The sequence below is a fragment of the Callospermophilus lateralis genome, chromosome 12 (genome assembly GCF_048772815.1).
Source record: "Callospermophilus lateralis isolate mCalLat2 chromosome 12, mCalLat2.hap1, whole genome shotgun sequence".
NCBI lineage: Eukaryota > Metazoa > Chordata > Mammalia > Rodentia > Sciuridae > Callospermophilus > Callospermophilus lateralis.
Window position 1 is genome coordinate 81,610,666 of NC_135316.1, and position 26,503 is coordinate 81,637,168.

The 26,503-nt window shown below is 35.0% G+C and overlaps 1 protein-coding gene and 1 pseudogene across 4 annotated transcripts in view; both read right to left on the reverse strand.

The window, feature by feature from the left end:
• Nbea (neurobeachin) overlaps nt 1-26,503 on the reverse strand; it is a 622,915-nt gene that overhangs the window by 142,727 nt on the left and 453,685 nt on the right. The gene's annotated exons all lie outside the window — the stretch shown is intronic.
• On the reverse strand, nt 11,080-11,463 carry LOC143411798 (small ribosomal subunit protein eS26 pseudogene; annotated as a pseudogene).

A 26,503-nucleotide genomic window follows, 5' to 3' on the forward strand; every position in this document is an offset into this window, starting at 1 on the left:
TGAACTTGTTTCCTATTTTGGTGGTGTACAGAATAGTGCCTACCCTCTGAAGAACAGGGACTACCCCAGGTCAGATTTTTTCCTTGGACACCAGGGAGAACACAGGGTTGGGCTGTGCCAGAGCGAAGGTCAGGCCAGAGTAAACTGCACAGAGGTCAAACAAAAGCCACAACATGCCAGCCTGTATAAGAAAACTTTCTGTGTGAAGGATACCTGTCCACAGCTTAGACATTTAGGCACTCAGGCTACCCACTAGGAAGAGAAGTATCGCACAAGGAAGGGCACAGTGTGAAACCCACTTCCAGCTCCCTTCATTCCTTTCCTGTTAGGTGCTCTAGTGCGGGAATCCCACTTGAGGGGGAACTCTGAAAACAATCCTCTACCCAGCTCTCCTATGCTTTGATTTCAGTCACTATCCATGTCCTGAGGTCTCCCAGATTCACCTACTCACCTGCAGAGGAGACCTCCACTCCCTGAACATAATATGCTCTTAGTGCTGCCTCTTAGACATCTCCTGTGCACCTTTCACTATTTCCAAAAGAATTTTGTAGCAACCTTCTAGGCCTAGTCCAAGTTTAGTCCCCTTCAATGTTCACTCTCTGAATACCCTCAACTACCCAGCCAGAAATCTGAGGGCCATCCTCTTCCTCACATACCTAATCAGTTCTCAAGTTGTATCCATTTCACTTCTGAAATCTCCCAAATCTTGTCATTCCTGCTTTAAAACAACAACAACAACAACAACAACAAAGAAAAACCAAAAGAAAAGAAAAAAATAAAAACAAAACAAAACACTACTCTATTTAGGCCACTCAAAACTTTCGGCATTCCATCTTCCAATTCATTCTTCATACTGATGTTAGAGAAATAATTATTCAGAAAGTGAATCTGATTAAAATAACAGCTCTCCTTCCCAATACCTGTTGGTAAAATGTAAACTCCTCAATGTGGTTTATAATCCATAAAGTCGAGCACAATCCTCTCCAGTGTGATTCTTGTCAGCATCCTATGCCTTACACCCTTCCCAATATACTGAACATCTTTTGAATTTTTGAATGAATTATGTTCCCTCCCATCTCTAGGTCTTCATATGTAGTGGTCCAAGAATAGGTTTTGAAATTAAACAGATCTGAATTTGACTGCCAGTTCCACTAATTCCCAGCTCTGTCATCTCAGGAAAATTAAGGTCATGTGTTGTTTAACAATTGGGACATACTCTGGGAAATTTATTTTTAGGCAATTTTGTCATTCTGTGAACATTTTGAAGTGTACTTACATAAAGTAAGAAGACTAGGACTTCACTAGGCAACAACATGATCTTATGAGACTACTGTATATGGGGTAGGTCCAATGTTGCTATGTGGTGCACACAACTGTACTTAAATTTTCTGAGCCTCTACTTCCTCATCTGTTCATTGTGATGACAATATCTACCATTAAGAGCTGTGGTGACAATGAAACAAATTTGTGTATGCAGGCATTCAATAATCATTTGATTATTTTAAATGAGAATACCTATCTAGGAATGATTAACATAAAAAATATTAGACTTTTGGTTGACTCTTGTCAATATTATAATAAATGAACCTTAAAATCCTAGGATAAATTATTATGATGGAAAAAAGTTTTAACAATTCTACTAGAGCATGTTTAATCAGGTTATTTCTGAATATTTTTATACCTAATGAGATGCACTTTAAATTACAGAATATCCTGAAGAGGGTGGCTTATGCAGTAGCTCTGGACACGGTGAGAAATGGTAACATCTAAATACATTTTGGAGTACAGCAGTATGTTTGCTAAAAGCCTGTATATGTGAAGTATGAGAAAAAGTAAGCTATGAAGGATAATTCCTAGGTTTTGGCTTGAACGACTCGTTTGACTGAGTTGCAAGGAACTGTAGGGGAAAATAAAGAAGAGGAAAGTGAGGGCAGTGTGGGTGAGGGGATAAGAGAAAAGAAATTCAGAATTGGTCAAGGTAAGTTTGATTTATCTATTAGACACATACAAGCAGAAATGTCAAGTAGACATTGGGACTTAAGAAAGAGATTCAGTCTAGAAATTTAAATTTTGGAGCTTTCAGGATACAAATAATATTTAAAGTCATGAGACTGAATGAGATTATCAAAGGAGTAGTTTAAATATGGTCCAAGAACTGTTTTTGTTGGCACTCTAGTATTAGATGGTTGGGGAAAAGTTCAACAATAAAGACTAAAAGGAGAAGTGAATAAGATAGAACAGAAGTATGGTGTCTGAGAAGCGAAGCTCAGAGAATGATTCAAAGAGGGCATGATTAAATTATGTAAGAACAACAGACTGGCCTTCATTGTCAAAATGGAGGTCCTTGGTGACCTTGATAAAAGCATGTCAGAGAAGTGGTGGAAGCTAGACCCTAATTTGAGTGGATCTAAGAAAGAAAGGAAGAAGTCATTGGAAATAGCATTAAGGAGGAAAATCTGGAGAGTAGCTAGAAGAGGATAAATTAACAAGAGATTCTCGTGACCATAATCATTAAAAATGTCTGATGCACAGTACAAGGAATACTCAAGAAAGGGTCCTACACTGTGAAATTGGACCTGGTGACTCTCAAAGTCTCTCTTAACAATGGCAAAAATTTTATACTTTGAGGAGTGGTTTGAAGTTAAGAACACTGAGCTGGGAATCACAAGAGCTAGGCTAAGGCTGGGCATGTACCTATAATCCCAGCTGCTCTGAAGGGTGGGATAGGAGGATCCCCAAGTTTGAGGCCAGCCTGAGCAATTTAGCAAGACATTGTCTCAAAAAATTGAAAGGACCGGGGATTTAGCTCAGTGGTAGAGCACACCTAGGTTCAATCCCCAGTACTTCAATCCAGGTCTTCTGGTAAGTTATATGACCTGCAACAAGTCATTCTGGGGCTTTATTTATATTGAAGAATTAGAAAGAAATAATTTATCTCAAATACTAACTCTAAAAATTTATATAACTACTTACCTAGAATTCATCTTAAGAATTCTTAAGAATTCATCTTAAGAATTCTAGGTAAGTAGTAAGAGAGTAAGGGAGTGGTAGGACACTTAAGCTTATAGGGTCCTAGGTATTTCCTTGTTCTTACCTAGAATTTAAAACTCTCAAAGATCCAATGAAGTTAAGTCCTAATGTCTCAGTTTTTTTGATGAGGAAACTGGAAATCTGAAAATGTAAGTGGCTCATTATATCCAAGATTGGCTAACTCTGAAGCCTGGGCTGTTTTAACTATTGCATCTTGATATCATAGTTCCACATAAGAATGTCAAATTACTATTGCCAAATTAATAATATCTGACTTTCAAACACTTCAAAAATTTAGTAAGATGACTTACCAATTTAACAAAAATCTTTCTAAGCATTTGAACAACTACTACAAATAATAAATCAGACTTAAAAATGTAATAGATGAAATTGGAAATATCTAAGACCATCTAATGAATTAATATGGAGCTGACATTAAATAATACAGGAATGACTTATTAGTTATTTAAATATGAATTAAAGAGCAACTGAAAGTAAATGTTATTTTTATTCAACATTAAAACATTTATAAGTAAGACATGTAAATTGAACTTACAAACTAAAGTAAAAAACTTTCTATATTTGCAGCTAATTCATTTAAAATCAATTAGATAACTGATTTTACTTTTTAAATATTTTAATGTCTTCACCACCCCCAAAGAGTCCCTGATACTGAAATTCATGAATGCCAAGAGTATTTTATTATATTGAGCTTTTTTTTTTTTTTTTCCTTTGGTACTGGGGATTGAACTCAGGGTGACAACTGAGCCACATCCCCAGCCCTATTTTGTATTTTATTTAGAGACAGGGTCTCACTGAGTTGCTTAGCACCTTGCTTTTGCTGAGGCTGGCTTTGAACTCGATATCCTCCTGCCTCAGCCTCTTGAACTGCTAGGATTACAGGCCTGTACCACTGTGTCCAGCCTACATTAAGCTTTTTGATGAGGAAATTATAGTTACTGAAACAGTACCTCAGTAACTATAATTTTTAACCTATCTCTTCAAAACTGTATTTTTGCCACTCCTTTTAAGGTGCAATTACAAATTCTAAATACAGCTTTAGGTTTCACTGTATCCCTAGATGTATCCTGATACAATAAGTTGTTCATCTGTATGCATAGTATGTGGAAAAATTGAGAGGAAGGGTTCCAAAATAATCTATATTCTCTGATCTGTAAAAATATATCTAACTGTATGTAGACACATACCTTGCAGAAGTATGATATAGATGCTAATAACTTTTATCTCTAAGCTTCTGGACTATGGGTAATTTTCATTTTATACTATTATACATTGGCTACATTTTAACATTTATAAATATTACATTTATATTCAGAAAAAAATAGCTGTTTTGATTTGTGAGCCAAAAAACAATTCATTGTAGGGGAAAAAATAAAAACTGATTAAGATCATTGGTAAGTAGTCTAAAATACACCTTCAAGTTTACATTGCCTACAAGCACTCTGGAATATTTAGAGAGCCATTATTTAATCCATAGGGAAAAGTTTTAATATCAAAGGCAAATAATTTCATTTGTTAAAATTTTATATACTCAGAAACCAAAATATAACTAAGTTTTTATGTTTATGAAACTTAAAATAAATTAATAGTATTAATAACAACTTCAAATTCTATGTTATGTTTCCTAATTTCCATTCCCAGGTCATATAGAGGAATAGAGGGAAGCTGAGAATTTATGCACTCTTTCCAAATCTAAGTGTAAGGCCAAATCCCATGGATATATCCAAAATAACCAAGAGTATGCTGATAAGCCACCCAGGGTGGGGGCCAGTGTGAGGCCTGCTTGTAGGGTTTACAAATTTCTATTGTTTAAATGTCCCCAAAAAGGCAGATTCAGGCTACCAAGATGATAACACTGAATATGTGCCTCTCACAAGCCTAAAGGAACTGGTTCCAGCACACTATTGATTCAACATTAGAAGATTCTAATCTGCTTTCACATGGTAAGCAGATAAACCATGGAACCAGCATTTAGAAGTGGGTAGGGAACCCAGAGAAAGTGTAAGCAAAGGGAAAAAACAGTTTTAGAAATCACTTGTTTATCCCCTATCTGTGATATAGCCTGAAACTTGCTTTTTAAATTATATTTATATCTCTTTTCAAATGCCTTTTTCTACATGTTCCCTTATTTTAATATATTATCAGTACAAAGTTGAGTATGTTTGTAAATGTGGGAGTCAAAAACATATGTGTAAATGTTTTTCAGTTCTTTGAAAAGAAAATAAGAATTTTTTTAATACCAAAATGTCTTCAACAGGTGAGCTTAGAGTCACTTTCTCAGAAACATTCACTCTCCTTGTACTTGCTGACTAATCACCTTCCCAATACCAGCACCTTGGCAGTTGTGAATTTACACTGATTTGTGGGTTTATTTGATTTCTGCCTGTCTCTCCACTACACTAAAACTCCAGAGAGCAAAGCAGAATTGTTGGGCTTTCCCTTTTTCACTGGCACTGTCCCTGGCACTAAGCAGGTGCTTCAAAAATATTATTTAAAAAAATACATGAATTTATTTTCTTACTGTGGAAAGATCTTTATGTGTCCATACTCATGTAAAACACACACACACACACACACACACACACACAGACATATATATCCCCCTGGAAAATGTGAACACTAAAACTCAAGTCAAGGAATATGGAATTTAAAAGAATTAATTTTTTTTCCTCCCACTACATTGGAAGCTGTGTAGAGGTATAGGAAGTTAAGGAAATGGGGTTTGTCATGGGATGCACAGGTTCAATATTAAATGACTTGTAGACTAGAAGAATTATATTTGCTATATATTAATTTTTTTTTAGAAAGACAGATGTGTAGTCAAAAGCAACAAAACATGAAAAAAGTGAAGTGGGTTATTAGCACTGGAAACTGTTTGAAACCACTGTGGTTCAAATATAAACAAAGATGTAACCCAATGCATATAATCAAGCCTGATTGCTACTTACTGAGCCAATTTCATTACTGGCTTTTAATTCTTAGATAATCTGAGCCTAAAAATACAGCTTTGAAAAATACCAATATGAGGAAGACATTTATATTTTTAAAAAGTAGTGTGTAACACACAATAATATTCCTGAGAAATCACAGTTATAGCACAGAGACCAGGCTTTTTTATACTGGCAAAGTATATAAGAAAGCAACAAAAATGGCTCATGTCAGAGACTCCACTAAACATTTAGCTGGTGTTTTCCACACACTGCTCCAGTGAAAAAGGGTAAAGCTGTAAAAATGTGCTTCTGAGAGTTTTTAAACCATATTGTACAGAAGTCACATCAAATTAATACTGAGGACCATTTAGAGCTTTTATTCTGAAAAGCTTTTGAAAGGGGATTAAACTATGAAAACTCTCATGATACTAAAGTACCTATTAATGGGTTGAGGAGGTAAGAAAGGAACAATGAAAGTGTTATTTTTAGATAAATCTTTACTTTGTATGTAGCAGCACAAAGCATTGCTGCCTGGGCACACCAACAGTTTTCTAGCAATATCCCACGCAGACAAGTACTGGTTAGTAGAATTCTGTTGTCTTTTCTTTTTGGAAATAGGTCATTTTCTTTAAACAGCAGTAATAATGTGGCTAAAGCACATTGATGGATACAAATTGATGATAGGGACAAAAGGAAATAAAATGCTATCCTAAGTAACACAATTCTGAAAATAATAGCATAAACACTTTCTTTTCTTAAATAGCAGGTAATTGATCTTTGCAAGGCCTCACCAAACTATTCTCCTAAAAAATTAATTTCTGCTTCCTATGATAATATTTTACAGAAAGAACAATTACGTTTTTTTTTTTTTTTTTTAAGGCAGGAAACAGCACAAGGAGTGAGAACACGAGCCTAGATAGTTGTCATCTTATCAAAAATAATGAATGCTCAAGAGGTTTCAACTTCACGTCTTCCCAGTGGTTTGTCCAATCACAACAGACTACCAGAAGAGAAAAAGAGTAGGCACAAAACACTCTTCCTCATCAGCCCCTGCTAGCACCTGTAACCTCCCAACAACTATATAGTAGTGAGCTGACAAGGCAACAGCCCCAAAAGACAACTGGAAATGTTGTTGCTAACCCGCTGAGCCTCCATCAGCGAAGGGCACAGCACATGGTGGATGACAGCTTTGTGTCTGTCCCATCTTGCAGCCTTTCCCTCCTCTTCCCTGACACACAGGCATGCACTCACATAACAGTCTTATGGCTAATGATGCAAACACCAAGTGCAAAGTCTCCTTAATTTGACCCTTGTTAAACTCCTAATTGGATTGGAGCAGGCTCTGAGTGGAAAGCAACCCTGGATTATTCAGGAAAGCTCTTACAAAATGAAGCCCAAATTACAAAAGGCGGCTTGGGCTGCAGGACATCACAAAGAATAGGCAATGAATTGCAGCTGTCACTTAAGTTAAAAATCTAATCAATTGCCTTTTTTAAACAGGTAACTTTTAGAACAGTTTCTTCATTGTGATACTCTTCAGAGTACGCTTGACCCAAATTTAATAAGCTGCTATTAAAGCAGAAGAGCAGCCGTAGAGCAAACACTGTAGAATGAGACAGTGCATTCAGAGTCTTAATGATTTTAAAATGACTACAACCATTGCTTCATTCATGAGGAACAAAGCTCAGGCTCTCTGCTCCACAATGTCTTAACACAAACTGTCTGAGCAGACAGTGTTCATTTGTCCTTCATGAACTGCAAAGGTCAGCCACATTGCTGAGGATATCGCAACAGTTTAATTGTGCTTTTTCTGAAGGAAGTCTGAGGGGAGAAACTTAGGAGTCCTTGTATATGAAAACTAGCTTTCTGCAAGGAAATATACAACTTAAGTACAGAGACAAGGGGAGCATGATATGCAGACAGGTGTAAAACATGAAGTAATTATAGAAGCTCAAATTAGTTCTTAGGCCTGAGGCAAAAAAGAGAACAGTGCCTTGACAAAAGGGAATAGCAAATAAGGGTAGCAAACAAAAAATGGCTTGAATGTGTAAATTAGCAAGAAAAATGAGACAGAAAAGCAGCTTTACTCTACTATTATTCCCCACATGAGAACAGAGCAGCTGAACATGATCAAGAGAGCTTTGGAGAAGAGAGGCAGGCATCAACACGGACTCCAGCCAGAGTGGCAGCTTCGCACTTTCTAGTCAGTCACTCATTATGTGCTGAAGTACTCTCGAGAAGTGCCTCTTATACTTGACCTATCATATTACTTCTTCTGTAAACACATAATCCCTGCTTGTTAGGTGGTGTCAACACTAGCATTCATTCACTATGGGAGTCTTTTGGTGAACAGACACTTTAGAAGTGCTGCCAAAACCAAAGAATTGACACCATAATAAAACAATTTGAATTTCAACCAGGTAAACAGATCTTATGCTTTTCTGTAAAATGCAATGTAAAGAGCATTACATCAATTTTCTCTCATTTGGAAATAGAAAACCTGAAACTGCTGTGGCAAGACTATTTTCTTCTACAAGTGATTATGATTAAATTGCATTATAGATTCAAGGCCAGGAATACCTACTTTAAAAATGCCTGTTGTGCTCATACAAATTTCACTGGATACTCTTTAAACAATACCACACAATTCTCAACCAAAAGGTCAGGAACAACTCATTGATAATATCAAAAAAGTTTATGTCGCTAGGACAAAGCATGGCCAACCATAAACTATTAGCGGGAAAAATTAATGGAGCATTTCCATAGATGAGGAACCGAACATTCAGTGTAGATAACTGAAAATGTAACTTTTGTTCTTTAAATATAAATTTTGTCAAAATTCAGATTTAAAGGAAAATATTTTCAGAATGCATTTGCATAAGTTTAACAGGCAAGGTTAGTGTATAATTTATTTTAAAAATTCAGTCAACTTTGTTTTTGAGCATTGTTTCTTCAAAGGACCTTGGAAGTTTTTATAAAATGTTAAACTCAATCCCCACTTTCCAGTGCTTTAAGAAAAACATTTCATCATCTGATATTGCTACAGCCATCTCTAAAAAGACACAAAGAACTTGTAATGTCTTCGTGTGGCACATGGTGATGAGTGGCTGGAGTGTATTCCACCAGGCATCAATATCAGAAGATTGCTCCTGCCTTTGGCCCCTACCCTGGGTACTATTTAGTAACTGATTTGTTTGCTGAGGAGGTAAAAAAAAAAAAAAACAAAAACAAAATGACACATTCAAGGTAAAAACAATAATAGCCAAGCTTACAAAGAAATTTTAGTAAGCCATAAATATAAATGCTCATTTCAGGTATTTTTTATTCTAAATAGAACTCTCATTAAGTATTGGATAGAAAGTTTTTCTTATTAAAAACTTTTTGAAAATTCTAGTCTCTACTAAAAACATTGTCTTATTGCAGAGAAATATAGAACAACATTAGACACAATAGATTTATGTTTTTCAGTCCAGCTCTGTGCATGTGTACACAATATTATACAAATAGGAGCATTTTCTCAACCCCCTCCCCCCACCAAAGGACATCAGGCTCTGAATGATTCACTTTGAGTGCAAAGTTCACTACTTAATGGAGGTTCTCCTGGACTGGTGATCATGTCCTTAATTTTTGTATAGTTGTCATTTTTCACAGATTCTATTTTAATACCCTTAAACATCTGAGTGAGGTATTGGGAGAACTGGCAGTTTCTGTGACTGTTAAACCTAGGCTTAGGAGAAAGAGTTGCTTTTGGATCTAGAAATTCAGGCAATTAAAGACTGGTTTGATAAAGTTAAGAAAAATATCAAGTTTTCAAAATATAAGAAAGTTACATAATAATTTATTTACAAGTTTGGTAAATCTGTTGAGGGATTGAGGAAGCACTATTTTGTTGCGAAAGACTCAATAAAAGGGCTCACTCAGAATCTAAGTTCTTGCTCCCGCCTGGGAGGACCAGAGGCTGCCTGCATATCAAGCTACTCCTATTACTAAGGCTTCTCCTTGACTCTTTGGGGGAAAAACAAAAACAAAAACAACAAAAAACCATTTGTTACAGTAATTATATAATTTATGTATAGATTTTTATCTTTTTGAGAAGAAACTCTCTTTAAAACAAGTTATAAATTATTACCTGACTTTCCTCCGGATGACTTTAAAAATACACATTAGGGGACGTAATATATGAAAGCACAAGGTTGTCTAGATGGTATTGGAAGTAACTGTAAAATATATTTCCTTATTTTCTCTTGTAACTTTCCTACATTGGTCTGACCTGTGTCTTGTGGAAGATCTCATATAAATAAGCTCCTTGTTATAAATGACAGTTGTTTTTTTTTTATAATGACAGTTTTTTTTTTTTTTAGGTGAAACTATTATGTCCTACCTTGTTCTCATCTTTGCCACCCAAATTACTCTTTAGAAGACTAAACTAACCTCAGTTCTTTCAAGTCAAATGATTTCTGTATCATATGAATCTTGCCTATTATCCAAAGTTCACTAATTTATTAATTCAGTCTGTGTCATCTGTAGATTAATTACTAACTTAATTCTATGGTGTCAGATAAAATTATTTATAATGTTTCAATCATTTTACATTTACTGAAGATTGTTTTATGTTGACATATGGTTTATTCTGAATTATCTGTGTTACGTGTGTACTACAGAAGAATTCTGCTATTGTTGGTTGGAGAGTTATATAGATATGAATTAGATCTGGTTGGTTTAGACTGTGGTTTGAATCTTCTACATACTTGTTAATCTTCCATACAATTATTCTAACCAATCATTGGAAGCAGGGCATTGAATACTCCAACTACTACTGGAGAACTCTATTTTACCTTTCAATTCTGTCTGTTATTGCTGCACATACATTGGGTCTTTGTTGTTATGTGCATATCACTTATGATGGTTATATCTTTCTAACAGATTACTCCTTTTATCATTATGAAATGTTCCTCTTTATATTTAGTGATTTTAGTACAAAAGTCTATTTCATCTAGTATTCTAGCTTTTTTTTTTTTTGCTATATAAATTATAATTCCCATTTCATTTTCTTTTTCCCAGAAGATAGCTTTTCTTCACCCATTAAGGACCCAGCTCCTTACATGGGCTTTGGTGGAGGTCATGGGGCAGCACCAGCAGATCTAAAATCAGGTGAGGGTGTTTAGTTCTTCCAGGCCTTACAAGATCGATTCCTGACCACATTGCTGTGAATGGCACAACTCACATAGTGATGCAGCTTCACAAACAGTTTGGAAAGCACACAGTGTCAAAAACACTTGCTTTGGAAATGATCCTGATGGCTGCAGCCTCTACTTCTTAATGGCCTTGTCCTTGGGCATGCCCTGGCATAGTTTGTGCAACAAATAGGCCTCACATGACTGTGGCCCTTTTTGGCACAACCATTATTCCTTCTTCTTTTTTTTTTTTTTTTTTCGGTCATTTTGGAAGAGAGGACCCAAGAGAGCTGTTCTAGCTCTTCCATGGTTGTCATTTGTATGACATATCTTTTTTCATCCTTTTATTTTTCAATCCATCTGTATCTTTTTGAATCTAAACTCAGTCAAAGCATATAGTTGATAGCATATGGTTATATGTAGAGGGCATATAATTGGACTTTGTTGTTTTAATTTAGACTGACAGTCTTTGTTTTTTGATTGGGTTGTTTAATCCATTTCTACTTAACATTATTATTGATATGGTTAGATTTATGCCTGCCATTTTATTTTATTTTTTACATCTCTAATGTCTCTTCTGTTCATCTATTTCTCTTTATTGCCTTCTTTTGTATTGAGTGAATATTTTCTTGTGTAACATTTGATTCCTTTAATGTTTTATTTAGTACTGTACAGTTAGCCCTCTGAATCTGTGAATTCAAAAAACAGCACATCAAAAATATTCACATGATCAAGTAGGATTCATCCCTGGAATGCAAGGCTGGTTCAATATACGGAAATCAATAAATGCTGTTCACCGCATCAATAGACTTAAAGGTAAGAACCATATGATCATCTTGATAGATGCAGAAAAAGCATTTGACAAAGTACAGCATCCCTTTATGTTCAAAACACTAGAAAAACTAGGGATAACAGGAACTTACCTCAACATTGTAAAAGCTATATATGCTAAACCTCAGGCTAGCATCATCCTAAATGGAGAAAAACTGAAGGCATTCCCTCTAAAATCTGGAACAAGACAGGGATGCCCTCTCTCACCACTTCTATTCAATTTAGTTCTTGAAATACTATCCAGAGCAATTAGACAGATAAAAGAAATTAAAGGCATAAAAATAGGTAAAGAAGAACTTAAATTATCACTATTTGCGGATGACATAATATATTTAACAGACCCAAAAGGGTCTACAAAGAAGCTGCTAGAGTTAATAAATGAATTCAGCAAAGTAGCAGGATATAAAATCAACACGCATAAATCAAAGGCATTCCTGTATATCAGCAACAGAACTTCTGAAATGGAAATGAGGAAAACCACTCCATTCACAATATCCTCAAAGAAAATAAGATACTTGGGAATCAACCTAACAAAAGACGTGAATGATTTATACAATGAAAACTACAGAACCCTAAAGAGAGAGATAGAGGAAGATCTTAGAAGATGGAAAAATGTACCCTGTTCATGGATAGGCAGAACTAACACCATCAAAATGGCGATATTACCCAAAGTTCTCTACAGGTTTAATGTGATGCCAATCAAAATCCCAACAGCATTTCTTGTAGAAATAGATAAAGCAATCATGAAATTCATATGGAAAAACAAAAGACCCAGAATAGCAAAAGCAATTCTAAGCAGGAAGTGTGAATCTGGAGCGATACCAGATTTCAAACTGTACTACAGACCAATAGTAACAAAAACAGCATGGTACTGGTACCAAAACAGGCAAGTGGACCAATGGTACAGAATAGAGGGCACAGAGACCAATCCACAAAAGTACAACTTTCTTATATTGGATAAAGGGGCTAAAAGCATGCAATGGAGGAAGGATAGCATCTTCAACACATGGTGCTGGGAAAATTGGAAATCCATACGCAACAAAATGAAACTGAATCCCTTTCTCTCGCCATGCACAAAAGTTAACTCAAAATGGATCAAGGAGCTAGATATCAAATCAGAGACACTGCGTCTGATAGAAGAAAAAGTTGGCTACGATCTACATACTGTGGGGTCGGGCTCCAAATTCCTTAATAGTACACCCATAGCACAAGAGTTAATAACAAGAATAAACAAATGGGACTTACTTAAACTAAAAAGTTTTTTCTCAGCAAGAGAAACAATAAGAGAGGTAAATAGAGAGCCTACATCCTGGGAACAAATTTTTACCCCTCACACTTCAGATAGAGCCCTAATATCCAGAATATACAAAGAACTCAAAAATTAAACAATAAGATAACAAATAACCCAATCAACAAATGGGCCAAGGACCTGAACAGACACTTCTCAGAGGAGGACATACAATCTATCAACAAGTACATGAAAAAATGCTCACCATCTTTAGCAGTCAGAGAAATGCAAATCAAAACCACCCTAAGATACCATCTCACTCCATTAAGATTAGCAGCCATTATGAAGTCAAACAACAATAAGTGTTGGCAAGGATGTGGGGAAAAGGGTATACTTGTACATTGCTGGTGGGACTGCAAATTGGTGAGGCCAATTTGGAAAGCAGTATGGAGATTTCTGGGAAAGCTGGGAATGGATCCACCATTTGACCCAGCTATCGCCCTTCTCGGACTATTCCCTGAGGATCTTAAAAGAGCGTACTATAGGGATACTGCCACATCAATGATCATAGCGGCACAATTCAAAATAGCTAGACTGTGGAATCAACCTAGATGCCCTTCAATAGATGAATGGATAAAAAAAAATGTGGCATCTATACACAATGGAGTATTACGCAGCACTAAAAAGTGACAAAATCATGGAATTTGCAGGGAAATGGATGGCATTAGAGCAGATTATGCTAAGCGAAGCTAGCCAATCCTTAAAAAACAAATGCCAAATGTCTTCTTTGATATAAAGAGAGCAACTAAGAACAGAACAGGGAGGAAGAGCATGAGGAAAAGATTAACATTAAAAAGAGATGAGTGGGGGGAGAGAAAGGGAGAGAGAAGGGAAATCATATGGAAATGGTAGGAGACCCTCAATGTTACACAAAATTACATATAAGAGGTTGTGAGGGGAAAGAGGGGGGGACAAGGGAGAGAACTGAACAACAGCAGATGAGGTAGAGAGGGAAGATGGGAGGGGAGAGGAGGGGGGATAGTAGGGGATAGGAAAGGTAGCAGAATACAACAGTCACTAATATGCCATTATGTAAAAATGTGAGTGTGTAACCGATGTGATTCTGCAATTTGTATTTGGGTTAAAAATGGGAGTTCATAACCCACTTGAGTCAAATGTATGAAAGATGATATATCATGAGCTTTGTAATGTTTTGAACAACCAATAAAAAAAATAAAAATATAAACAAAATCAAATAAGTAAAAAAAATACATAAATTGAATAATAAAATAAAATGGTACAGCCACAAAAAAAATATTCACAAAAAATTCACATGCCTATAAAGAACATGTATAGACCTTTTTAATTGTCCTTATCCCCAAATAATATAAAACTACTTATATAACACTTACATTTTATTAGGTATCATTAGTAACCTAGAGATGATTTAAAAGATATGGAAGGATATGTGTAGGTTATATGCAAATTCTCTGTCATTTTATATAATGGACTTGAGCATCTGTGCATTTTAGTAGCTGCAGGAGTGTCCTGGAACCAATCCCTCATGGATATTAAGAAATGACTGCATATGTTTTAGTTCTTCTCTTAGAAATTGCTCCAGAACTTATAATATACATCTAAATTTATCAGAATACAGATTTATTTTTAAAATTTAGGTCTTATTTGCTTATCCAAAGAATTAGGGAATGACTTGGATTTTCCCCCTTATATCTTCATCACATCTTTATTAACAATGTTGAATAAGAAGGTGTGAAATACAGAATTTGCTAATATTTTGCCCTTATCCAGTCTTCTAACGTATCTCACTTTGAATTCCTCAACAATGTTTGGTTTTTCAATCGAACTCACAAATTTTTTAGTCCTCTGAAGCTGTAAATTCATGTAAAGTAAATAATCACTTTCTTATTTTATTACTTCTTGGTTTTGTTTTTGTCTTAATCATCATTATGCCCTTTTAAAAGTTATATGAAGACAAACATATAAAGCTGTATCTTAGTATATTTTCTATTGGTATAATAGAAAAATTGAGACTGAGTAATTTACAAAGAAAAGAGGTTTCTTTAGTTCATTATTCTGGAGGCTAGGAAGTTAAAGACTGGGCAGCATATCTTTTCAGCTTTTTGTGAGGGCTTCATGTTGCTTCAACTCATAGCAGGAAGCAGAAAGGAAATAAGTGCATGTGGAAGAATGAAATGGGGGCCAACTCCTGCAATAGCTAACCCAGGCCCATGAGGAGGGTATTACTCATTCACAAGGGCTCCATCGCATAACTAAACACTTCTCAATAGAATCTACCTTCTAATACTACCACATAGAGGAATTAAGCCTCAACATGAGTTTGCAAAGGGAAAAACATGTTTGCTCTTTAGCAAATTGTTTTTTTTTAAATATTTAATTAACAGCATATCCTTCTGCCATAGCTCCCTAAGAATCCCCATTCCTAGATACATTCAGTAATTTAGTTTCTTTCCTTTTTTGCATGTGGAAGGCTGAAGGACAGAGATAATTTTGATTTTATGTAAACTGACATAAAAAACTTAAAAATTAAGGTAACTTAAAAAAATGCATGCACCTACACTATACCAACCATGGAGAAGTTCCGCAATGTAAGATTACTGAGAGGGAAACACTATTCAAATTAGGAAGATCACAGAAAGCATAAACTTGATCTTCAGGAATGAATATGTTACCGATGGGTGAAAAGCTAGTAGTATAAGATAGAAAAAGGGAGAAACATCATTAATTGTGTTTGAAACAGTCAAACTGGGAATTAGGCTAACGTTTTTGAAGAGGAGAAATAGGACTAGAGTGATCTGTGAGGAAGTCAGTCCAACAAGTGGGCTATAAAAGGGAAAGATAGAAACAGGAAGCCACAGTTAAGGTGATGAAGACTTGGGCTAGGTGGAGGTGGTGGGTATCAAAGAAGCACATGCAAAAGACACTAGAGAGGAAGGAGAAGCTCAACACTTGGTAATTAATAAAGCACAGGGGTGGGAGAGAGGAGCAAAGGCCAAGTGAGGGGTCAATAATGGCTAGGACCTTAATTTCCAAATGACAATGGCTCAGGTCAATTACAGAAACAAGGAGGGAAATGAGACAGCAGTCCTCAAGAAAAGCTTTTGGTTTCTACTTGAGATGAAGGAGGTATAATAACAAAAAGGACAGGGAAGCATCCACCAGGCAGTATAAAAACGCATGATGAAGAATTAATAGAGGGGTCAGGATTAGAGGTGTAGTTTGTGACATATCTATAAGGAGAAGGTGACTAAAGCTGTGTAAGCATAAGAAGAGGATGATACACATCGTTGAGGACTAGAGAATAAAAAGTCAAAGTCAAATTAGTGGCGGGGGCAAAACAGGATAATAAAAAGAGGAAAAAGACAGCATAGTGATTGTGTGCATGGATGCTGAGGTTACAAAAGACTCAAGACCCACCATCAGCAAAGGGACCTTAAGCAGCTTTTCTAAACTTCAGTTATTTTGTTTCTAAAAGTGAGATAGTTACACATACTCCTCATGCTATTTATGAGCACCTGACATGTAATATATTTGTCCACTTGCTTACAAATGTTAATTGAACCCCAGGTTGTTTACAGCTTCTAAGAAGATGAGATATGAGACACTGAATGGTTCTTTGCTTTCATCCCTGGGTCCTAGATGCCAATTTGGGGGCCACAGGAAAAAAATTCCCTTTAATCTCTTACTGCATAAATACATGCATAGTTTTCAGCAAAGAGTCTTTTAGAGAATGTGTTCAATAGTTAATATTACTCCTTTTGTCAAGAGAAGAAAATTTCAAAAAAGAAGAAAAGATTAGAAAAGTCAAGAGACCATTACACTTTATCAAGTAAGAGCTTGTGATAACATTTAGCTATCACTTCAACAGCATCATTACAAACATCATATTCAGCAGAATTGACTAATTACCTCCTTTAGACTTCCTTCCTGTCTTCCTTTCTTCCCCCTCCTTTTTTGCCTTCTTTCTTTTCTTCCTTTATTTAAACAGATATTCATTGAGGACCCCATTATAAGTCAGGCAATATTTTAGATTCTAAATACACTGTAATGAGGAGACAAGGTTCTTGACCTCAATAAGAGCTTAAATTTAAATCAGTAGAGACACATTAAACATGATAAATAAGTAAAAATATAAGTTAGACAGAGGTAAGTGCTAAAGGAAAAGAGAAGACAAAGAAATGGGTTAGAGGGAGTCCAGCTGGGGATGTACTGCAATTTTAGGGAGGGCAAACAGCTTAGGGGCTGAAGGAAAGTTATGCAGATATTGGGAGCAGAGTTCTGCACAAAGGAACCAGCAATACATAGGCTTTCAATTGAGTGGGTGTCAATGTGCTTGGTGAAGAGACAGCAATAGGGACAGTAGTAGGTAATGGGTTCAGCAAGGTAAATGGAGAGAAACAGGGTGGAGATGTGCTGTGAGGGCTAATGGGGCATTTTCAGGATTTAGACTTTTACTCTGAGATAGGAAGCCATTAGGCAAATCTGAGCTTAAGAATGGCATGATCTCTCTTCTACTGTTAAGAGATCCTTGTGACTACTGCCTGGAAGAGTGTATGCCATATGGCAGGAAGAGGATAAGAGAGGAAGTCAGGACATCTCTCAAGTGTTACTTCTCAGATGGACAAATAAGAGCTGATGGTGGCTCTATATGAAAAGATAGAAGCTATAGGGTTGAGATGTGGAATGATTCTGTAGGATCTCTTGGTGCTCTGGGTAGGAGGTAAGAAAGCAAGATGGGAATCAAAATTGACAGTCAAGTTTTTGACCTAAGTCCCTTAAGAAAGGAGCTGCCATTTATTGAGGTACAGATGACTGCAGGAGGAGCAGAGACTCAGTTTGGATGTAAGTCTGAATTGTGTACATCAGAAGATGTAGAGGAAACCACTGGATATTTGAGCTTGGAGTTGAGGGGAAGAACCTTGGCTAGAGATACAAATTTAAGAGTGATCAATATATAAATATATTTTATTGGAGATTAAAATGAAAAATTATTCACTACTTCAACAAACACTATAGTATGCTATCAAAATAAACAGGAGAATTAACAAAATCTTCTACTGTAAAGGACCGGATTTATGATATTCATTTAATAATTCATTAAAAATATTAATCTATTCCACAAATGAAGTCAAGAGTCAGTAAGTGTGAGGGCATTAAATTAAAAACTTTCTGAGAGCAAAGGAAACAACTAAGAAAGTGGAGAGAAACTAAAGCATTAGAGAAAACCTTTGCCAGCAACTCTTCTGATTTGGTTTAATATCCAGAATATAGAAGTAACTTGAAAAATTTACCAAAAAATAAATAATCCAATCAATAAATGGACAAACCAACTAAACAGACACTTATCAAAAGAAGAAATATAAATGGTTAGCAAATATATGGTAGTATGTTCAACATCCATAGCAATCAGGGAAATACAAATCATAACTACACTGAAATTTCATCTCACTCCAGTCAAATGGCAATCATCAAGACTACAAATAACATTAAATTGTTGGTGGGACTGCAAATTAGTATAACCACTTTGGAAAGCAGTATAGAGATTCCTCAAAAGATGAGGAATGGTATTGTCATATGACCCATCTATCCCACTTCTTGAACTAAAGTCAGCGTAGTACAGTGATGCAGGCACATGAATGTTTACAGCAGCACAATTCACAAAAGCAAAGTTATGGAATTAGCTCAGGTGCCTGTCATCAGATGAATTTTTAAAGAAAATGCTATGTATATACACAATGGAATTTTATTCAGCATAAAGAAGAATAAAATTATGTCATTTGCTGACAAATGGATGGAACTGGAGAACATCATGCTAAGTGAAATAAGCTGAACTCAAAGTCAAACATGGAACGTTTTCTCTCATATGTGGAAGCTAGAGAGAAGTAAGGAATATAAAAAAACAGAGGAATAATCTCATGAAAATAGAAGGGAGAACACTGGAATAAAGGAAGGCAGTTTAGGGGGAGGTAGGAGGTATAGGAAAGGGGAGGAACTGTATGCTATCTATATGTGTGAATATATCACTGTGAATTCCACCTTTATGTATATTTATAAAGCACAAATTATAAAAACAAAAAAGTGGATAGAAGACCAGTAGTATAGAGGAAGGAGAGTGGGAGGAGGGAGGGAGAATGAAAGTGGAAGTAATGGGGATTGAAATGGAGAAAATTATATTATGGATGAATATTAATATATCAAAATGACCCCCGGTATTATGTATAACTACAATGCACTGATAAAAAAAAATTAAAAATTTACCAAAGAGCTATACTAGATAAGCTCAGGAGTCTAGAGTCAGGAAGAGCTAGACTGAATTCTAGCTCTGTTACTGTGTGAAGTTGGGCCAAAGCAAGTTCAAAATTATTCTAAGTTTTTATATGTATTAATTTACTTAATCTGTGTAAAAATCCTGTGGTATAGATATTATTATTCTTGTTTTGAGGATGAGAAGACAAACTTAGGTTGTGTTTGGCATGATGATTAAGAGGGTGGGCTCTGGACTCTGGGACCAGCTGGCATGGTAGAAAATCTCCACCCTGCAAAGTTCCTGCTTTATAAACTTTAAGAGGTTACCTGACTTCCCTGCGCCTCTGTTTCTTAACAATAGTCAGAACAGCAGTGTATACTTTGTAGTTTTGTTCAGAGGATGAAGGTACAGTAATATATACCAAACCCCTACCATAATACCTAGAATATAGTAAGGACTCGATATTAACTCATTTTTTCCAGTTCATTATTTGTTTCTATAAAAGATGTAAAAATTTAATTTGATAACTTTTTTCATCAAGGTCCTGCAACATGTTATTTTAGTGTTTAGCTGATGTTCAGGCAGAGATTAAAATACAAGAAGAGGAATTCCTTATGTCAGGGTGTACAATTAAAACTAGAATATATCTGAGACAGCACTTAAACATCTTGTAAAGAGAAAATAAGAAATCTCTAACTGGTCCCTCAGTCAGTCCTTTGTCAACCAGTTGGTGATCCACACTGATTTAGAGATTACAGTACATCAAATAAAATGGTCTTGTCCTTAAGATTATTTATTATCTGCGCTCCAGAGTGTGGTGAATATTAACTGCTGGAATCAACAGATAAAAGTAACAATTCTTAACAATAGTTTCTAGACAAGAGACAACTGAGTAGGACATAGGCTACAAAAGCTGCCTACCTGGAGAGACTTCGGTATCTCATTTACTGAGTGTAAGGCTTTAATAAAGTTATAAGCTTCCTTTGTTGGCAACTATGTCTGTCCTCATTCTAGTATGCCCTCAGTAAGCTACCAGATCTTAACCTGCACAACAAAAGTGCCACTCATTGAAACAGTTATAACAGGAAAGGAAAGCTAGTTGATGGGATTTAAAGTGTTACAGGCCATTGAATCACTGACTTCTTGGTGAGGGCATGTAGAGAAATGTCATTCTCAACCCTGTTTGTACAGTGAAGCCATATTAATGAAACAAAGCTTTGAAACATGAAGGCTATTTATAAAGATTTTCAAAAATCCTTGAATATCCTTGGGAAATTAATTTTAGAAATAAAAATCTGCCATTGATGATTTCAAATTATTTTACTTTTATTATTTTCCAGTAGCACTTTTTTAAAAGGCTCTTATCACTTGATGTTTTCTATCCCCTGATCTACTCACAGGTGCCATAAATATTTTGAGAGGTAAACAAACACACAAAGCACAAAGAATTGACATTTCTCTCAACCATGCAACTAACAAATAATGTAAACTTTTACTTTGAAATCTATTTCTCAGCTTTTCAAATACCTCATTTATTTTAATGCTCATCAAACAAACATAAAAAATGTAGCTTCATCAACACAAAACTTGGAAAAAATAAGTGGCATGGATCATGATTTGGAAAATTCGGAGGAATCAAACAAGAGGATGAGAATAAATCACTTAGAGAATTAGCTGTGTTCCAGGCTTCATTAGTTCTAATTATCCCCCAAATATGCTCAGCAGAATGCACTTGGGTCAGCTGGGACTGATGCACAATAGAGTGGGCAACTTATAAACTCCTCAAAGCACAGAAAGAGTTCATAAAACAACTGCTTGTGCATTTAGATTCATGTGATAACACCTCTTATTGCATAAGCCACCAGATGAAGCAGATGGGGCAGCTCTTCACTTGAGAAGGTTTCTTTTGTAAAAGCACTGGACTTCTTTATTCTCTATTCAAGATACAAACTGCAAGAGAGCCAAATCTGAGCAGGCTGTCTTTGTGTTTTATTGCCTACATGTCAGAGCAACAGTAAATAAAATATAAATGAAACATTTTCACTTAGGGACACACACACACAAAAACTTTGGAAAAAAAAAGTGCCCGTCTATTTACAAAAATTTATGGTTTTAAAATAAATAATGCTTACCAAAGAGTTAATAGATGTGGGGATCTTGTCTTTTGGTTTATTATTTTTAAATTTTTTTAACCACATAGAGCAACATAGGGAAAGAAAGTATATTTTGTATTTTATTAATTACTTTCTTAATATTGATTACCTTTTACTACTTACACCTCAAATGCACTTTTTGAACAATGCATCCATTATTTAATGAAGCCCTTTTTGCTCTATATTCACTAACTTACTCTGGCATGCTCTAGCCATTGTAGCTGAAGAAAATAATTAAGCAGAGTAGGTCCTAATTGGTGAGATCACTTTAACTTAATAAAAAAGTTTTCACATTGACTAAAACTTATTAAAAATATCATTTAAAAAGCATTTAGCTCTGCTAAATTACTGAGAAACTATTGTTATTGTCAAAAGGTTAAAATACTAATATATCAATGCCTAAATGAGTCCTATGATAGTCTATAAGTCCTAGACACACTTTTATTTGCATTTAAAGTTTATTAGCTTTTCTGTGCATTAGTCAAGCATGGGGGAAATGAGATTCCATTTGAAGATGCAAAATTTATTGACAGTGAAATTGATAAATGTTGAAAATAGCAAAATTTTATTCCAAGAGGGACTTATTAACTTTGATAAAGCCATGTACAACTAGAACTGAGATTTTAAGGATATGGCAAAAACTACAAAAGGTGGGGAATATTTAGTAAATTTATCCACAAATTGGCCTCTTTCTATGAGCAAAAATGTTGAATACATTTAAGTTAAATTTATTTGGCTATGGGTATTCTATATGCAGTCTATAAGAAATTTTTAGAAGAAAGGAGCTTGTTCTTATTCAAAATAATAATAGATAACTTGTTATTATAGGTCTAATTATGTGGACTGGGATTGTGGCTCAGTGGCAGAGCGCTTGCCTTGCACATATGAGGTATTGGGTTTGATTCTCAGCACCACATAAAAATAAATAAAATAAAATAAAGGTATTGAGTGCATCTACAATTAAAAAACAAATTAAAAAAAATAAATCAAATTATGCAAATAATTCCCCCAAATAGCAAGACAAAAGGAGTTGTCATGTACTTAGGACTTCAGTAATGTGTTTAAACAAATAAGATGTTTGTTGATATATAGCATTTGCCATCAGGGTTATAGTGGCACACAAAAAGCTAATATGACTATGTCTCCTTTAAAAGAGGCCACTCTGCTTTCCCAAATCCACTTGAGTATTAATGAATTCCAGGCACCATACGTTACAAAAGTCATGTACCAAAATCAGTCCTGAACAGCAGGGTGACTTATTTTCAATTTAATGTCTCAAATACTAAAAATCCTCAATTTACAATGGGGTTATATCCCAACAAACCCATTGCAAATTGGAAGGGTTGTTAAATTGAAATGTATTTAATACACTCAACCTACCAAACATCCCAGCTTAGTAGCACAACACACTGTAAAGGTCGGATTGTTCCTCCCACCATCTTCAGAGCTGTGGTCACTGTGGCTGCCCAGCATCTCCAGAGAGGAGACCGCATATCACCCAGGGAAAAATATTACAATTCAAAACTAGTAGTATGATTTCCACTGAATGCATATCACTTTTGCACCATTGTAAAGTTGAAAAATTGTAATTTGGATACTGCTTGTAAGTGAATTTAAAATGCTTATTTCTGTTAAATGGATAAGAACATACAGAAAGAAAAACAGGAAGTAAAATGTAAAAATTTCAAAGAATAAGATTTTGGTTCAGTATTAGGAAGAGCTTTTTAATAATTACAACTGTTTGTCAGTGCAAGTAGCTATCTGAGTAGGTGATAAGTTTCTTATCATGGTAGTAAAAGTAGAGTTAAAGGAAGACCATCCATAATGGCGCAGAGAAGACACAGATAGTTATGAAGAAGGTCACACTGTGTTCTCCTCTAGAGTTCTTTCTGCCCTAACATGAAATATCACAGACTTCAGGATCAGTTTGTTCCTTCTGATTCTGAATATAGTATAAAATTGCATTATATATCTTAATCAAATGTTCACTGTAAGTTTTACATAATTTCATATACAGTGAAATACTTAGGACTTGTTAAGCATTAGTACTACTAGTAATTAGAAGAAGAATTTCATAATTAAAATGTGTAGATAAGACTTTAAAACATAATCAGATGTGTCACTGGAAAAAGTCCTTATATTTTAGTATCTGTAACTTACTACAAAATAAAAACAATTGGCATTCACACAACTTTCTTGGAAAAGATTCATTTCAATTTATGATAAAAGAGAGATTTTAATGTGTCTTGATGAGAATGACTCATATAAATCACTAATAACACAAAGTAAAACTATATGGCTAAACCTTTATAAAAAGAAAGTATGCAGAGCTCAGGGTACAGCTCAGGAGTACAGCATTTGCCTAGCATGTACCAGGCTCTGGGTTCAATCACCAACACACACACACACACACACACAAAAGGCGGGGGGGAGAAGAGGAGGAGGAGGAGGAGGAGGAGGAGGAGGAGGAGGAAAGAAAAGTATATGGGTAATAGATACTTTTCCGAAATAATTATTAAAGCAACTATTTCTTTTCAATATTTTACAAATGTATATCCCACTAATCTGAGTAGTATTTACAATGACATGGACCTTTACGTGAATGATTCCAATTTGATATTCATTAAACAGTATGTATCTTTCCTAAAAAATTTATCCCTATGTGATAGATCAATGCATTATACTCATAAAATTAATAACATAAATGTCTCAATATTAGTTAATTAAAGCCTCCTATGGAGAACTTGACGTTTACAACGCTGTTCAAACAATCATGTTCTGTAAGCCTATAAGTTTCATTTTAAAATAATACAACTTATTTCAGAGGAGCAGTTGCTACAAATTGTATCTCAGTACAGACAGGCAACACATACTATGCACATACTTATCTCTCAATGTAAAGTCTAGATATCGTAGTGCCAAGAGCAGCCCAGTCACACAATCCTGGCTATGCAATTATTTGAGTGATTCTCTGTAAGACACTTAACCTTTCTAAATCTCAGTCTCTTTATTTGTAAATGGGAGTTAAAATATTTGTTCTGAAGATTAACAAGATTAAATACTATTAGTCTTCATCTTATCAATCATCTCTCTGAACTCCTAGAATTAGTTTAAGTATTAAATGAACAAATGCATGTAAGTTTTCTGCAAATTGAAAAGAGTGTAGCATCATCTCATTTAATAGGTAATTTATTCCTCTGTATTAGGTTATGTTTAATAGTGTTCATTACCTTATAGGTATATGTATCATAATGTTTTTAAAAAATTCCCGGGAACAAATTAACAACTTAAAACAAAATCTCAAGTTTGAAAATACTTGGAGGAAACAACCATTAGCAACAATTATTCTCTAAGTTTGGAATGATTCACTGAATTAAAAAAAATAATATATTCATTTACTTGGAATAGGCTGGGTCTACACACAGAGTGGGAGAATAGGGGATTCTATAACATTCAGGTAAAGAAGAAATGAACAGAATACATTTTTCTCTCAAAATTTCACTGGCATTTTTTTTTTTTTTTTTGGCCTAACCAGTCTGGATAATGTTCTCAACTATTTATACCACCTGATTTATAAAAAGGGTTTAAATACATACTCTAGAGTGGTTGTGAAGTATGTCCTTCCTAGTTTATCATTTAAGAATTTTACAGCATTCAAGGGTAAGACACTGTAAATCATACAAATATTAGAAAATAAAAAAGCTTTATTTTATGATGTTCTGATTTTTGTTTTTAAAGATACAGATATTGAAACTATCACAGCTGATCATTTCATTCTGACATGAGTTTAAAAGGTTAAGTTACTATCTGGAGAAAGGTAATCTGGTTGCCTTTCACAGCAGCCTGCAAGCTCTGCAATCTGCATAGAGAGGGGAATTTGTCATCATTAGCTGAGCTGTGACAGCTGGCACCCAGGGTGTCCCAGAATCAAGAAGTGGCAGAGACACTCTTGGTTTAGGTTGCCATTAAGTATAGTAGGTTTTGTGAGGATCAAGTATATTTTATGAAAAGCTTTGTGGTGTAACTAACAGCAGTGAACATATTTGAAATTTCTGTAACATGGATAATACAATGATAGCACATAATTAGCAGGTTGCCTCTAGACAACAAGATGCCAGATTACAGTATGAATAAACATCTACTGCTTGCCACTTAGAGAGGTAAAATCCTCTGCAATATCCAAAAAGCTCCAGCAGAGTCGTGTTTATTAGAAAAAAAAGTTGGGTTAAGGTGATCAATTAAGTATATTCAAGAAACAGACTGAAAGTCCAGAGAATGGTTCTCAGATATATCTTAAATTAAGTTGTAAACAATGCATAACTTCCCTGGAATGAGCTCAAATGCACATACCCAATATGGCACCCATCTTTTGATAACTTGAAAATGAAAATTAAAATCTTTCACACAAATGCAGTCCTCCAATTGTCTGAAGTGTACGTTACTGGTAATGAAAGTTTAAATATATGCTTTGGTAAAAGTTCAAAATCAGACTCTTCTGTCCAAATAAGTGCTGCTAATTATGGGTCTAAAATAGTCATGATTAATATATCTAGACAAGCATTTTTTAAACTTCAAATTTTTATAGATACCTTGCTATATTTAATTAATACAAAACTATAAAAAATCAAAGAATAAAGTCTGAATTAAGAAATAGGTTGATCAGACCTTTGGAAATTTAGAATGCTACACTCCCTCTAAAGTCATCAATGCTTAGAAACATAATCAATAACACTAGGTTTTATATTATTATGTAAACTAGTTTTCCACAAATAAAACTAATTTTTGTGTTAATGTAAAATCTATGCAAATACATGCAGTCATTTATCAGGAAAGCTGACAAGCATTCCATA